Source organism: Equus caballus, chromosome 2 (assembly GCF_041296265.1).
Source record: "Equus caballus isolate H_3958 breed thoroughbred chromosome 2, TB-T2T, whole genome shotgun sequence".
Classification (NCBI taxonomy): domain Eukaryota; kingdom Metazoa; phylum Chordata; class Mammalia; order Perissodactyla; family Equidae; genus Equus; species Equus caballus.
This window is the reverse complement of record NC_091685.1, coordinates 111,181,996-111,197,925: the sequence shown is the minus strand read 5'-3', so window position 1 is coordinate 111,197,925 and position 15,930 is coordinate 111,181,996. Positions and strand designations below refer to the sequence as shown.

General features: G+C 38.0%; 1 protein-coding gene across 1 annotated transcript in view; it reads left to right on the top strand.

The window, feature by feature from the left end:
- Positions 1-15,930, top strand: part of FGF2 (fibroblast growth factor 2) — a 52,971-nt gene that overhangs the window by 22,684 nt on the left and 14,357 nt on the right. The window lies entirely within an intron of this gene.

Below are 15,930 nucleotides of genomic sequence, written 5' to 3'. Positions count from 1 at the left end.
AACTTCACTTCCAATCAAATAAGCAATTCATTGTTCTTTTTTTTTTTTCAAGATTTTATTTTTTCCTTTTTCTCCCCAAAGCCCCCCAGTACATAGTTGTATATTCTTCGTTGTGGGTCCTCCTAGTTGTGGCATGTGGGACGCTGCCTCAGCGTGGTCTGATGAGCAGTGCCATGTCCACGCCCAGGATTCGAACCAACGAAACACTGGGCCGCCTTCAGCGGAGTGCACAAACTTAACCACTCAGCCACAGGACCAGCCCCAATTCATTGTTCTTTTTGATGAGTGTGGAGCTGGTGCTGGATCACAAGGTGGATATCCTTATTTTATCAACTTTCTTCCCAAATTATTCCCTATCAGTTTCTTATTTCCAAGTTGAAAACCTAAACACAAGCTTTTTCCCCATTCTCATTTTTTTTAGCAACATGTAGACTTCATGAAACCCTGGTATTTATTCCTTTGTTCTCCACCCTCACTGCCACCATCAAAGTCCATGTCCTTATTATCTTACACATGAATAGCTGCAATAGCCTTTCAAGTATATTTTATGTGAACACCACATAAACATGGATGCATTTATTTTTAAGAAGCTGCAGTTTATTTATAGTTCTCATTGCATTAAACCTAACCTTTCTGCTTGTTTTTCTGAGTCCTTTATTTGTCTGACTCTACTCCCTTTTATACCACTCTTTTTTTCACTCTTATATGTTATCTACCCTCCAGAATCAGAGAGTGAGGAGGGAAGGTACTTCATAACAGAGTATAAGTCCATCTACATTATAAATATCTTAGAACACAGAGGGGAAGGGAGGAGGCAGTGTGGAGGCAGAGCAAAAGTCCTGAGGGCAAGATGTAAAGTTGAAGGGATTTTATTGTTGCTGTTTGTGTTTCTGAGAATTAGGTAGGAGGAAAAGGAGGAATCTGATATTTCAAGGGGTTAGAAATTAGATCTCCTTTAATGGAATTCCTTAATTTTTAAAAATCTTGAGCTGTCTTTTGTTCTTTGCACTCCTGGCTCAGCTGGGTTAGACATCCGCATAGCCTGGTTTTATTGTTATCAGGGGTGCCAGGGCGCGTGTTCTAGTGCTGTGTTTGGCACACAAGTGCTTCATAAATGTTTACTGGATGAAGTATATAAGCAATTGGTTATATTCATACTTTTTAGAAACTAAAATTAACATCAACAAAGTCAAATAAAAGGGTGTATGGTCTTATTAAATGGAGATAGATGCAGAATGCAGTTTCACAAATTATCTTCACCATTAAAAGTAGACGTTTGTTAAGCACTCAATACACGTGCTCTGGACACTGAGACTGTAGCTGGGTGAATTTAGCTGGTTACACTGTATAGTGAGAGTGCCAGTTTCTTCTGTAGATGGAGCATATAGAACGTGGTAGGAACATGGGAAGAGAAAGCCATTATATTTTTTCTTTTTTAGATCTATGAGCCTTGGGATCAGATAAAAATTTTAAAAATAAAACATTGAAACAATAGTTTGCTGCTTGTATGAGGAAACATTTTAAAGTGATTAATGTAGAAAGGCATTAAGCTAAGGAAGTTAACAAGCACATTCAGTTATGCACTGCCATTACTTTGATACTGTTCATTTCCGTTCTGAAGGCATAGTATTTTTGTGAAACCAGTGATAGCATTTAACCTCAGTAATTGAGATGTTGGAAGATCTGGGTTCGGATCTCAGTTCTGCTGTGTAGACTGTGTACCTGGAAGGAAGTGGCAAACGTTTTTGAGGACTCTCTCCCACCTCACCAACTTTCAACCACAGATTCAAATATCCTATTTTAAAGAACTCAGCTCCGGAGTAGTCCACTTAACTTTATTGACTCCGACTTCAAGGCAGCTGCGTTGTTGGGATGGAGCCATGGCTTTTTTGCCCTGTGATCTTGTTTTGTTCCTTTAAATTCTCAGCACAGCTGAAGAAGGGGCCCTGTTTCTTCCCGGAGACTTTCAGGCAAAGGAGCTGTTGCCAGCTTCCCGCTCCGTCCACCAGCTATGTCATGCAGGGGATGCAGGGAAGAATTTTCCTTGGGAGGGCCTCCTCAGAAGTTTGGAGATGGGCCTTGAGCTCTTGGCTGGAAGCAGGGTTTTCCGAAGTGGAGGCTGCAGTAATGCTCGTCATTGATTGAGAGACGTGCTCCTCGGGCTATTTTCATGAGAGTCACATAAAACTCTCTTGTCTTAAGCCTACTTTGAAAGGTGTTTTCTTAATGATTTTACCAGTCAAATAGAATGACTGTGTGGGAGAGTGCAGTGAAATAACTGGAACACTCTGGGCGGCTTCCCTTCCCCACCCTGTGCCCCTGTGTGCCTTTCCCCCGAAGCTCCTCCTTTCTCAGGCACACACTTGCCGCTCTGTTTTCTGTTCTGGAGCTGCCTGAATTGTGTGATTTTTGTAGATGAATCTGAACACTTCAATCCAGAAAGAAGTGCCAGGAACACAAACAGCCCAGCTAATTGGCGTTCACCCCTAGGGGAGGGGCATGGCCGACCCAGCTGGTTGCATTATCTCTATGGAGCATTTAACTTTGAGAGAAACCTCAGGCTCTCTCCAATCATCCAAGAAGCATTGGAAAAAAGGAGAAAGAATCGCCAAGAAAAGGCTGTAATCAGGAGGTGCTCCATCTCTTGGGTATGTTGGTTGCAAAAATACTTGCTTGAGGCAGCTTATATTTTTGTTGTTAATCTTTATTTGAGCTGCTTGTGATTTCAGGGTGCTCTGGCCAGGTTAATAGCCTTTGATACAGAAATTTTTAATTGGTGACCCACAAGCCAAATTCCTGTCACAGACTCTCTGTGTGTGATACAGAGTTTAAACTCTGCGCTTGGCTGGCGCTGAGTGGTGGCTGCCCCCTAAGTTGGGGGGTGGGTTTTGTGGTTTATCACAGCCCCCGCTATTCCCTACTCCTCTTCATCTTTTCACCAAGCTGCTCCACTCCTGTGTGTTACTTGCCTGGTCCCTGTACGCCATTGAGTTTGCCAACCTGCTTTTGGTACAAGTGTTTTCACAGTGTTCCTTGAACGCCGAATTCCATTTACTCTGAGACCAACCAAAGGGCTTGATAAGGATTTTTCAAGAATTGATTTGTATTATAGAACTAAAATTTAGAAACATTCGCCGTTGGTTTTCAGTGAAAATATTTCTCAGCTTATAGCAGTGGCCAACTCTGACTGAAGGTCTGACTTTCAACAATTTGTTCCGTCTTAGGATATTGACTTCCTCAAAGGCCTGTCTGCGGCTGGCCTCAGACAGCAGAGCAGCTCTTCTAAGACCTGGTGTTCCCACCTCCCGCTTCGGAAGGCCTCTGCCAGAAGACATTTTCTCATGAGTGGCGCAGATGCCTGTGCCAGGGGCCGATGAGCTTCCTGTTTATTCAGTAAACATTGTAGGAAACACAAAGAAATGTGAAGTGATCTCAGGTTCTGGGGTCACCAGAGCAGTTCTTGAAGTTCTTTTACTAATGAAAAATAGAAAAATTTGTATACAGTCAGCTAGCTGAGGCACAATCTTCTTGTTTTCTCTTTACATAACCCCCTACTACCCCTGAAGTTTTTAATATGGCCACAAACAGGTAATGTAAGTGATATTTGAGCTTCATTCTTCTTTCCTTGCCCCCTCTCCCCTCACCTTCTAGTGGAAGTATTCAGAGGCTATGAAGAACAGAGAATGGAAGAAATTGAGAACCCATGGTGGCAGAATAGCCCACAGACCACATAATGAGCCTCTGAATAATTGAGAATTTGATAATGAGAATTTGATAAGCCATCAAAAAATAATTTTCAAATATTGATTCCTCTTAGAATCATTTCATAAATTTTCCCCATGATTCTTAGGATAAAATCCTTAAAGTTTAGTATTAACTGAAACTTTGCATCTGATTTTTATATTATATTGTATTGTATTGTGTCTTATTCCATGTGCCTCCATAGGACCAGCTCATAGTGAGTCAGCAATGAGTTGTAGAATGAAAAAAACCTATATACAGTTGGAGGCTAATTTTTTGGTCTATGGGTTATTCTACCTATGGGTTCTCAATTTCTTCCATTTCTCTTCTACCATGGAAACTGAAGTTACAGTAAAAATAATATCAAGAGGAATCTATCTTCTTTACATGACTTGGCTTTAATTTTTTTCTCTCAAATAAATCCATGTGTCTTAAAGCACATATTTCAAATGTTAATTATTAAAGAGATGAGATTTTGAACTAGTTGGCTGATTTTTTTTAATTAATTTTTTTATTTAGAGTAATTATTGATTCATGTGCACTTATAAGAAATAATACAGAGAGATGCCATGTGCCTTGTGCCCAGTTTTCCCCAATGGTAACATCTTGCAATACTGTAGTACAATATGACAGCCGGGATATGACACTGACACAGCCAAGATACAGAACACTTTCCTCATCACAAGGATTCCTCAGGTTGCCTTCAGGGCCACACTCATTCCACCAACGCCACCTCTGGCAGCCACCAATCTATTCTGCAATTCTATGATTTTCTGGCTGACATTTTTAGAAACATTTCTCCAACAGTTGGCCTCTGGGAAGAAAAGACCATTTAACGCTTTATAGGGTTGATGACTTTGTAGGTGGAAGCTGGTGTTTGTGGATGCATGTTCTCAGTGTTGCTTTATGTTGCTGTGCCAGGAGACAGTGTGGGGTCTTGAAGTACAGATTACCGAGACTTCAACTTCTGGCAACTATTCTGGCGACTATTCTTGCCAGAAAATGCCCCTGCCAAAGGTTGATGGAATTTTCCTGCTTGAATTACACTACCTCCATAAAGCAGGCCAAGAAATGTGCTTGGTGGCAGAGCATTTCTGGCCTCTTCCTGACACTAGGGTAAGTCAGATACTGTCAGGAGGCCCTGGCAGCTGTGGAAAGGGTGAGGGAAGGTGTTTTCTCTACCTGTTAACCTGTTTTGACTATTTACTGATGAGTGTTGGAACTGTGAACTCTTTTTCCTCTCCATCTTTGAAGTTATCTTTGCTGCTCTGCAGCCCTACTTTGACCCTGTATTGCACCTGGAGCTTCTGGAGTGCCACAAGATGCCACATAGTCTTTTCCTCTTTCTTGCTGTCAATCTGACTTAATTACCTGATACCACTATAGAAGTAAAAGCCATTGCCATTCTTAAATAAGCTGCTGTGTTATTAGAAGGATCAGGAATCATCTGATGTCTACAGCTTTTCAGGCATTGTATTACACTTGCTCTTATGTGTAGCTCAGCTAGCCCAGTCACTTCTGTTTTAGGACATGAAGTACGAAATCCAGTGGAAGAGATACTGGAGGAAATCGATTTTTTTAAAGGTTTTTATGGATTGGAATTGCTTGTAACAGCCTTGTCTTTGCATAAATCAGCTGTATATTTTCATTTTTTTATTGCAGAAATTAAATGTTATGGCTTAAAAGTAAAATAATTGTGGCAAGAAATTTGGTATTTTAGATGTATATCATACTTATTTTTATTTAAACTGTTTAAAATGTTTTGTCATCATCAACAGTCTTCAGTGTCCATAATAAAAACAATTTCTACTTTATGGATTTAACAATTGATCCTCATAAAGATTCAACAGACTCATAAAGCCATGACCTGATTGAGTAGTGATGAAGGAATTCATGGATTTCCAAGTTCTTTCCTCCTTTCCTTTCTTCCTTCTTGTTTTTTTTTTCTTTCACGTTATGTCCAGTTTTAACCTTCTTTGCAAATTGGAGTTGCTAAGAATTTTAATGAACTATGTGTATTTCTAATTTTCTTATCTATAAACTTACCTACCTAGTTGAGTTGTGAAGAGAATGGAATGTGTGGTTTTGGAGTTCTGGGATGATTTGCAAAAGGAAATTAGAAAAAAATGAAAGTTTAATGAGAGGGGCTGTGTGAAGCTTGTTAGTCATATTTGTGTTTTGTTCATCAAAAAAAGGAAGGAATAAATAAATTAGGTTACTGATCTTTGTTATTTATCTGATGATTATTTCAAGTACTCCCTAATGTCAACGAATAAGAGGCATAAACTGCAAGAGAAGCAAAAAGTTTATTTGGAGTCTCGAGGATTGCCATTTGGGAGACACAGATTCAAGTAGAAACTCAAATGTGCTCCAATTAATGGAGAGGGGCTCAGGGTTTTCATGGGGAAAAAGAAGGAAGATGAGGTAAGTTGTATTAAGAATGAGTTCATTTGAGCCAGATGGGGAAAGGACAAACTTGTACTTCATTGATTTGTTAATGATTTGGTCATCAGCAAAGTCCAGTTTTATCAGTCCTTACAAACCAGATATTCTTGTCCTTACTGACTTATTGGAGTGCTGGTGGTCTGGTCCATTTGGGAAAATAAAGAAAACAAGACATGCAAGGCAATTCCTCTGAAATGGCTGCTCTGCCTCTATTGTAATATATCTCCACTCCTGTCATCTTGCACATAATTTATCTGGAGATATAAAGTTTTTCATTTCTGGCGCATGAGTTTCTTTTGTGACCTAGGCTCCTCTGTCAGTTATCTCTGTGTTAGAAGTTTTCCGTGCCTGGTATACAGCATTAAATTGGGTGACAATTTATACAATTTCTCAATCTATTATCCTGTGTTTATTATTTATCCATTCATTCAACAAAATGGTATTTGTTGCCTCTTAGGCATCAGGAACTATTCTTGGAGCTAGAAAAACAATGGTAACCAAGATCTACAAAGTCTCTGCCCTCATGCAGCTTACATTCCAGTGGCAACTACATGGTGTTTCTTTAGTTGGGCAACCATTAATATTATTTCCTATGTAAGTAATATGGAACTGAAGCAAACAAAAACTCTCAATTTAGTACACGAAGATAATGAGAAAGCAGTTGTCTCATACTGTATTTCAAGGTTCACTATATTGGTCTACAGATGACAAGAACTCATCTTTCCCGACATCCTCATCTCAGAACACTGCACACATTTTAATTTCTTACTTACTCATTCAAAACAACATTTTTAATTTAAAACTGAGTGATAGAGTTCCCAATAGAATTATGTTTTTGAGTCAAAAAATAACTGAGATTTAGTAGTCTTCTTGGAACTGAAATTCACAAGTAAATGATGAGTAAATTCCAAGGCATAACCCACTGGTTTCTTGTCTGTGTCTTCTTTGCAGTAAGTACCACTTAGTTTATTTGTCTTGAGAATAGTGAAACTATAAATTTATTTGCTATAGGTAAAGAATCAGCCTCACCACGGTGAGACATTATCTACAGCATAAATGGCACATTTTTGAAGTATGCCACAGCCACATTTTGTAGGTCATACTTACCCTCTCCTAGATATTCTTACGTCCTTGATCAAGTACCAGTTTTCCTAACAAACAATATAATTCCTTGAATCTCAAAACAAAGCAATAGAAAAGAAGCAGGTAGAGTAGGAGGCCAACATATTTGATGATTACTGTGTACTAAAGCTTTTACATATGGAAGGAGGTCTGAGATCATCTAATCATCCCTATAACCTTGTGTAATAGCAATTATTTTGCATTGTGCAGGTGAGGTGGTAAGCTCAGCTAGGAAGTGATGAAGCCTGATTTTGGTCCAGTTCTGTCTGACTCGAAAATCCATGCATTTGACACTGTGTTACTTTTTCTGAGCGCTACAAACTAGTTTCTATGGTTTATTTCAGTCAAACTTCTTGAAGTTGTTTGCATTCACTGTTTCCAAATTTTTACTGTGGTTAAACCCAGTGGATACTTTTCAGTCTTATATTAACCTGACTTCTTCTGTACCATTTGACACTGAGGGGCTTTTTAAAGGTCCTGCTTGAGATCTGTCTTCACTTGGTTTTTACTCTCTCTTGGTCTTTTATCTCTGACCACTCTCTTGGGGTTTCGTTAAATTTATAGAATATTTGGGAGGAGAAGTGACATCTCAACTATATTGAGTCTTCTCCTTTGTAAGTATGCATAGCTCCTTTTTAAGTCTTTTAAAAATGACTTTCATTAAAGTTCTGTAATTTTAATTTAAATATTAATATAATTTAGTTATTATCACAGTGGTATCTTTTTTAAATAATTACATGTTCTAACAGTTTGTTTTAGGTTACAGAAATTCAATTGATTTTTATATATTCTTATATCAAGCAACTTTGCTGAATAATTTCCAATAGTTCATTTGTATTTTATTTTGACTTTTAAGAAACTTTTTACTTGGGAATAATTTTAGATTTATAGAAGAGTTGCAGAGATTTTACAGAGTTCCCCTGTACCCTTTACCCAGCTTTCCCTAAGGGTAACTTCTTACATAACTGTGGCACTTTTGTCAAAACTGAAAAAGCTGATACTGGTACATTACTATTAACTAAAGTACAGACTTTATTTGGATTTCACCACTTTTTCCACGAACGTCCTTTTCTGTTCCAGGATCCAATCCAGAATGTCACATTGCTTTTAGTCTCTTGATTTTTAATGTAGAAAATTGTATGATCTACAAAGAATAACAGTTTTGTCCCTTAGTTTCTGAATGTGTGTGTGTGTGGTGTAGGTATCAGGTGTGTATATACATAGCTTCCTGCACTGGTGTGGTCTGACCATTGTTTTCCAGGCTCTGCTTGCTCTGCATCCTCTGCTCCCGTCAGTGTTGGTGCTCCCCAGGATTCTCTCCTTGCCTTTTAATTCACACCTGCTCCACACTGTTCTAGAGGATTTTAGCCATTTTATATCTCCCTCTGTGGGTTAGGTGCAGCCTGTGTGCCCAAGGCAGTCATTGTTTGCTACGATTACCAATGTTTATTTTTATCATAGATTTCTTTTTTGAGCTCCAGATTCATATAGCTGGTTATCTTCTGGATATCTCTATCTGAATTTTCCACAGACTTTCAGTATGCCTTAAGGGAACATGTCACATTGTCCTCTCTTGCCAACTTGTCCCTCCTCCTGTGTTTCCATCTCAATAATCTCCCAGTTATCCAAGACAGAGAGAAACCTGGGACTCATTCTGGACTTCTCGCCTCCCTCTCTTCCTCCCTTCTTTCTTTCCTTCCTTCCTTCATTTCTAGTCTCCTTACCTCCATTCCCTTCATGTCTCCTGTTAATTCTGTTTCCTTCATTCCTCACATATTTATCGACTTCTCTCCATCCCAAAGATTTCATTAAAAGCTCTCATTCTTTCATCTCTTTCACCCCGTCAGACTTCTTAACACAGTATTCAGAGCCTCTGGTCTCTCTGGCCTCATCCTCTCCCATGATGCCCTCTTTCAAGCACACACAACACCCTTACTCTCTGTGCTAGCGAGACCTAAGGACCTGATGTTCCCTGGATGTGCCATGCTTTCTCTCCCTTTCTCCTCTGGAAGTTATATAAGGGTGCTTTTTTTGGGTTCATACTCTGTCTTTTCCTGACTAAGTTGCTAATTCCTTCGGTCTCCATTCAGTTGTCACTGCTTTCAGGAAACCTTTAATCTTCCAGGCATGGTTAGGTGTACCTTCCGAGTGCTTTCAAGGTAGCTTGTGTATATTTCTCTCACGGCAATTACAATATTGAGCTTGTTTAGTTATTTACCTGTATACCATCCCTCTTCTCCTCGACAATATTGTCCGTTCTTCCAGGTCAAAGTCTGATGTTGTATTTCCTTTCTGCTTCCTATTATTTAGCACAGTACCTGGCACAAACACTAATAACTGTTTATTGAATGAATGAATAGAAGTATTCACTGTCCTTGAAAACACTGACTTGACTGCTTCTGAAAACCATATTCTGTCACCAGGGACAAACCTCTCTAAATGTCAACTTCCTTATTTATAAATGAGGAGGGCACACTGGATGATCTCTGAAGTCCTTTACAGCTCTAACAAATTGGTGTTTATGATTTTAAGATTTATTATTCTTGAGCATATTCAAAAGAAAACAAGGTACATTCTGGAGGAAATTCCAAAAAAGGAGTTCCAAAATATTTTGAGCAATGGTGGTAACATTGAAATAATAATTTGGCTTTTTGGTTATACTGCATAACAAAATGTGTCCAGTGCCTATGATCTGAGCACATGAACATTTGAGTGGTTGATTTACGGTGATCAGTTTCTGTTCCTTGGCTTACATATCTACATCATTTTAGAAAGACTGTGTAAATTCTCCTTTGCTGAAAGTTTTCAAGTAAAAGTTAGAGGGCTATTCCTCATCCATATTGTAGATGGGATATGAGATATAATTGTATAATGATGGGACTAATTGACCACTAAGATCTTGCCTAATGACGAGATTCTTCAATTTTGTGGTTTAGCTCTTTGTTTTTATGCTACAATAGAAAAAAAGTTGAGTTTTAAGTTTGGGTAACACTATTTATTTTTCCAAGTTCATCCCTTACTGGATTTAATATCAACATTAGAAAGCCACCTGAAATATATGTTTATCAAAATTGTTAACTTCTCTGCATCCAAAAACTGACTATAATGAGTGGTCTCCAGCTTGCTGAGATGACCTGCATTAAATCAGTGTCCAAGGTCCAATTTAGAGAGGTCTTTTAGTGTAGTTGCTTTTTTTTTAATTTTAAAAACTTTTAAAATGTAAAATACAACATAGATAAAAAGAAAACCACAAAAAAGAAATTTGTACTTTAATGAATTATTACATGGTGAACATTCTTGTGGTGAACATCACTCAGGTCAGAAAACAACTTTGCCAGCCACCCTAGAAGCCTCTCTGTGTCCCCTGTCCCACTCACAGTTCCCTGCCTCTCCAATAAAAGTATGCAGATTTTTATTTTAATCTTTGCATTTCTTCATAATTTCATCACACCAATAGGCATCCTTGAATATTCTCTAGTTTTGCTTTTTAAAATATATGAATTTTAAGCCTTTTTAAGTCTCAGGTCCTCCTTCCATCTTTTTTTCTCTTCTGTAATTGATTGTTGAGGAAATTGGATGATTTGACCTGTAGAGTTTCTCAGTCTGGATATTGCTGATTGCTCCAGCTGTCTAGGACTTGGCTGTTTCGAAGAAGCATGGCTGTTTCACGCCTGGTCCTGGAATGACATTCTACCTGGAACATCATTCCCACTTATGTCCCTACCCTCTACCTTGTTGATGAGATTATCTCCTACGTATCCTTCAAAACTTGGCTCAAATCTCATCCTCCCTAGAAAAATTCCCTCACTTTCCATCTAATAATGGCTATGTCCTTTTCTGTAGTCTCATACACCTGTATAAAACTCCACTACGACACCAAGGACATTGCTGCAGTTGTCTTTTTACCTGTTTTTCTCTTGCATGAGACGCTTTTATCCACCAGACATTCACTGGATATTTCTGTGTGGCATTGTGCTACTGCGTGGGATACAGAGATGGATGAGGTGCAGCTCCTTGCCCTCAGGATGCTCACAGTCAGGGAGGGACAGACAAGTGTGGTACAAAATTGTTCTGAGTGGAGGAAGCAGGATAACATGAGAAATCAGAGGAGAGGGTTCCTAACTTAAACCGAGGGGAGAGGGGAGGAGGGAACGACGACAGAAGGTTTTCCCGAGTAGATTATAATTCCAGAATCTAGCTCAGTATGTGCCACAGAATAGGGGCTTATTATACAACAAAAAGGAATGTTCTATTTATGGTCATTTGTTAAGCACTTTTTAGGTGGCAAGCTTCATATTATCATGGAGAAAAATCTTTTTTTTTGCTTTTTTGATAGCTATGGCAGACACTTTTCAAGTGTATAACTAAAAAGCTGGCTTGAAGTATTAAAGTAGGGCTTGGTTTTTATATAAAAAACTGATGAGGGGCCAGCCCTGTGGCCGAGTCGTTAAGTTCGTGGGCTCCGCTTCAGCAGTTCAGGGTTTTGCTGGTTCGGCTCCTGGGACTGGACATGGCACCGCTCATCAGGTCGTGTTGAGGCGGCGTCCCACATGCCACAACTAGAAGGACCCACAACTAAAATATACAAAACTATGTACCAGGGGGCTTTGGGGAGAAAAAGGAAAAATAAAATCTTAAAAAAAAAAACCTGATGAAAACCAAGCCTTCAACATCTATCTAAGTATAAGAAAATAAATAAATATTTTGCTATTTCCGGGAACTAGGCTGAGGATGACAGCTTCCTTAGTTACGCACAGAAGGGGATGGATCATCTGTATGGTTCAGAAGAGTTGATGGTTAAGTCTTCCTGCACTTTTCAGAGCCAATTTTTATTAGCTTGTTTGTGTATTATATCGTTTCATTTCCTGAAAAGTGTGGGCAGTTTTGCAGTGTACTCTTTATGTGGAAATTTAATATAATTTCTTTCATTCCCTATTCTAAAGTACTTCATATTTAAAACTACTCCTTTAAGGAGACCCTCTCCCTCCTCTGCCCCCAGCAAATGAAGCATGTCTTTGGCTTATGCCTTTATTATGTTCTAAGATCCAATGACTTTGCTTACTAAGAGTCTTCTAAATCTCAAGTGTGATTATTTTATTGTATCTTTCCTCCCCATGAAGCCAGTCCCATATGGAACAATGACAACTAAGAGGCTTGTAATGTAACCAGAGTTAATTTCACTGGGCTGTACTGTTCGGTGTCCTTGAGTACCGGCTGAGATGTCCTTGAGTACCGGCTGAGATTTCACGTTGTATAGAATCTGCAGAGTATCTCAAGGACTCTATCTGGAATATTAACACAGTTTTTACACCTGTAATGGACTGATGTTTGTCTCCCCCTCAAATTCATATGTTGAAATCCTAACCCACAGTGTGATGGTATAAGGAGGTGGGGCCTTTGGGAGGTGATTAGGTCAAGAGGGTGGAGCCCTCATGAATGGAATCATTGTCGTTGTAAAAGAGACCCCACAGAGCTCCCTAGCCTCTTCTACCGTGTGAGGACACAGAGAAGACAGCAGTTTGTGAAACAGGACAAGGGCCCTCACCAGATGTGGAATCTAACAGCACCTTGATCTGGATTCCTCAGCCTCCACAACTGAGACATAAGTGCTCATTGCTTAAGTCACCCAGTCTATGACATTTTTGTTATAGCAGACCAAATTGTCTAAGACAATACCCTTCAATACACTGCTACTCAAATTTAACACCAATTGCCCAATGAACTGCCTTTGGTTACTTTTTGTTCTTTTACAACCCAAAAAACTTATATTAGAAAGTTTCAAATAAATACAAAAATAGAAGAACCAGTATAATGAACTCCATGTACCCATCACCCAGCTTCAGCCTTTAGCAGCACATGACCAATCTTGTTTCATATATACCTCTGCCGGCTCTTTTCCCCGCTACTACTAGATTGTTTTGAAGTATATCTAGACATCATATCATTTCATCAAATCATTTAAAAATGACTTACATAGATCATTACATGAGTTCTTTGTATGTATTAGTACATATTAGATACATAAATGATTAATATGTTATTAATCTCTAAAAGATAAGGACTTTAAAACATAGTCACAGTTCCATTCTCATGCCTAAAAATTTAAAATTTCCTCAGAAGCATAAAATATCCAGTTAGTGTTAAAATTTCCCCTATGGTCTTATATATATATATATTTTTATGGTTGGTTTGCATTAATCAGGATTCAAACAAGGTTCACACATTGCTTCTGATTGATATGTCTCTTAGATCTCTTTTAATTGAGAAACTTCTTCTCCCTCTTGGAATTCACGAATGTGATTATTTTCCTGGTCATGTTTAGTATGGCACATACTTGGTATTTTATTCTAGATTATTTTAAAATTTTGACAATATTAACATTTTAAGTTCTTATTGTAAAAGTAACAGATGGTCAATCAATAAAAATTTAAAAATAACAAAAACTATACGCAAATAAAATATTATTTTTGTTTTATCACCCCAAAATAACTGTTAACTCTGGGATTATTTTCTACTAATCTGTCTATATATTCAAGTGTATAATTTTTACATAGTAAGTATTCCCTTTGCTATTAGTTTGGGCTTAATTTGCTCTTTTTTTTCTAGTTCTTAAAGTAGAAGTTTAGATTTTCGTAGTTTTTTGCTTTTCCAATATAGACACTTAAAACTATAACTTTCCCTTTAAGCATGTTGAGTTTTCATTATCATATAATTAGAAGTATTTTCTAATTTCCCTTGTGATTTCTTTTATCTGTGTTTTGTTTGGAAATGTATTGCTTAATCTCCAAATATTTGGGGGATTTTCTCGATATCTTATTGTTACTAATTTCTAATATAATACTCTGTATGATATCAAGCCTTCTAAATGTATTGAGACTTGTTCATGGCCTGCATATAGTTTATTCTTGGGAGTATTCCTTGAAAAGAATGTTCTGCAGATGTAGAGTATAGTGATCTTTAAGTGTCAGTTTGGGCATATCCACATGCAAAAGAATGAAGCTGGATAGAAAAATTAACTCAAAACAGATCAAAACTTAAATGACAAGCTAAAACTAAAACTCTTAAGAGAAAAGCATAGGGGTAAATCTTCAGGACCTTGGATTAGGCCATGATTTCTTAGATATGACACCACAAGCACAAACCACGAAAGAATGAATTTGATTAACTGGATTTCATGAAAAGTAAAAATGTTTATCCTTCAAAGGACAACATCAAGAAAGTGAAAAGACAACGCATAGGATGGGAGAATATATTTGCAAATCAGATAGCTGACTAGGGATTTGTATCTAAAATGTATCAAGAACTATTATAACTCAGTGATAAAAAGACAACCTAATTAAAAAATGAGCCAAGGATCTGAACTGACATGTCTCTAAAGAAGATATACGTCCTGTGGCTTAGTGGTTAAGTTCGGCATGCTCCACTTCAGTGGCCCAGGTTCAGTTCCCAGGCACAGACCTAGACTACTCATCGCTGGCCATGCTGTGGTGGCAAACCACATAAGAAATAGAGGAAGATTGGCACAGATGTTAGCTCAAGGTGAATCTTCCTCAGCAAAAAAAAAAAAAAAAAAAAAGATATACAAATAGCCAATAAGCACATGAAAAGATGCTCAACATCATTACCCATCAGAAAAATACAAATCAGAACTACAAGATATCACTTCACACTCAACCAGGATGGCTATAATAAACAAAACAAAACAAAAAAACACAGACTGTAACAAGTGTGGCCTGGATGTGGAGAAACTAGAACTCTCATTTTCTAGTGGGAATGTAAATGGTTGCTTTGGAAAACAATCTGACACTTCCTCAAGTGATTAAACATAGAGTTACCAGATGACCCAGTAATTCAATTTCTTGGTATATACCCGAGAGATGAAAACTTATGTCTACACAAAATCTTGTACACGAATGTTCATAGCAGCATTATTCATAATAGCCCAAAACTGGAAACAAACCAAATGTCCATCAACTGGATGGGTAAATCAAATGTAGTCTATCTATTCAAAGGAATATTATTTGGCATTAAAAAGGAATGAAGTACTGATAAAGGCTACAACATGTAAGAACCTTGAAAATGTTACACTAAGTGAAAGGAGCCAGTCACAAAAGACTACATAATGTATGATCCCATTCATATGAAATATCCAGAATAGAAAATACAGAGACAGGAAGTAGATTAGGGTTGGGGATGGTGGTATTTGGGACTCAGGAGGTGAGTGCTAAAGGGTGTGGGATTATGAAAATTGATTCTAAAATTGATTGTGGTGATGGTTGCACAACCCTATAAATACACAGTCCTGTGTTGCTTAATGACTGGGATACATGCTGTGAAGTGCGTTAGGAAATTTCATCAATGTGAGAACATCACAGAGTGTATTTCACAAACCTAGATGATAGAGTCTACTACATACCCAGCTATATGGTACTAATCTTATGGGACCACCATCTTATACACAGTTCATAATTGACAGAAATGTTGTTATGCAGCACATGAGTATACTAAAAATCATTGAATTGTATGTGCACTTTAAATGAATTGTATGGTACATGAATTATATCTCAGCCTGTTAAAAAACAAACAAAGGAACCAGGGGCACCAGCAGTTCAGGACAAGAGC